Raw genomic sequence first — 733 nt, 5'->3', positions numbered from 1 at the left:
AAGGATGATGAGGAAAGACAGAATATACAAGAAGGAAAACTAGAAGAAAAAAGAAAAGAAGAAGAAGGAAAAAAAAATTAGACAAGGAGGGGGGAGGGGGCGAAGGGGGACGGGGAAGGAGAGGAAAGGGAAGAAGGGGGGTAGAGGGAGAGGGAAAGGGGAAAGGAAGGGAGGAGAGGGAAAAAGGAAGGTCGAGGGAGAGGAAGGGAGACGGAGGAAGGGAGAGGAAGAGGGAAGAAGGAAGGCGGAGGGAGAGGAAGGGAGAGGAAGAGGGAAGAAGGAAGGCGGAGGGAGACGAAGGGAGACGGAGGAAGGGAGAGGAAGAGGGAAGAAGGAAGGCGGAGGGAGAGGAAGGGAGACGGAGGAAGGGAGAGGAAGAGGGAAGAAGGAAGGCGGAGGGAGAGGAAGGGAGACGGAGGAAGGGAGAGGAAGAGGGAAGAAGGAAGGCGGAGGGAGACGAAGGGAGACGGAGGAAGGGAGAGGAAGAGGGAGAAAGGAAGGCGGAGGATGAAGGAGAGGAAGGGAGACGGAAAAAGGAAGAGGAAAGGGGTGGAAGAGCGAGGAGGAAAAGGAACGAACAGAGAAAAAAGAGCACGAAAGAAGAGGGTGGAGGAGGAGGGAGGACGAAGAAAGAAGGAGGAGAGAGGAAGAGAAAGGTGGAGGAAGACCGAGGAAGATGAAGGACGATGACGAGGAAGAGGAAATTGTTGGAAAAACGAGGTGGTTAAAAGGC

Source organism: Penaeus monodon, chromosome 23 (assembly GCF_015228065.2).
Source record: "Penaeus monodon isolate SGIC_2016 chromosome 23, NSTDA_Pmon_1, whole genome shotgun sequence".
NCBI lineage: Eukaryota > Metazoa > Arthropoda > Malacostraca > Decapoda > Penaeidae > Penaeus > Penaeus monodon.
This window is presented reverse-complemented; position numbering follows the sequence as displayed.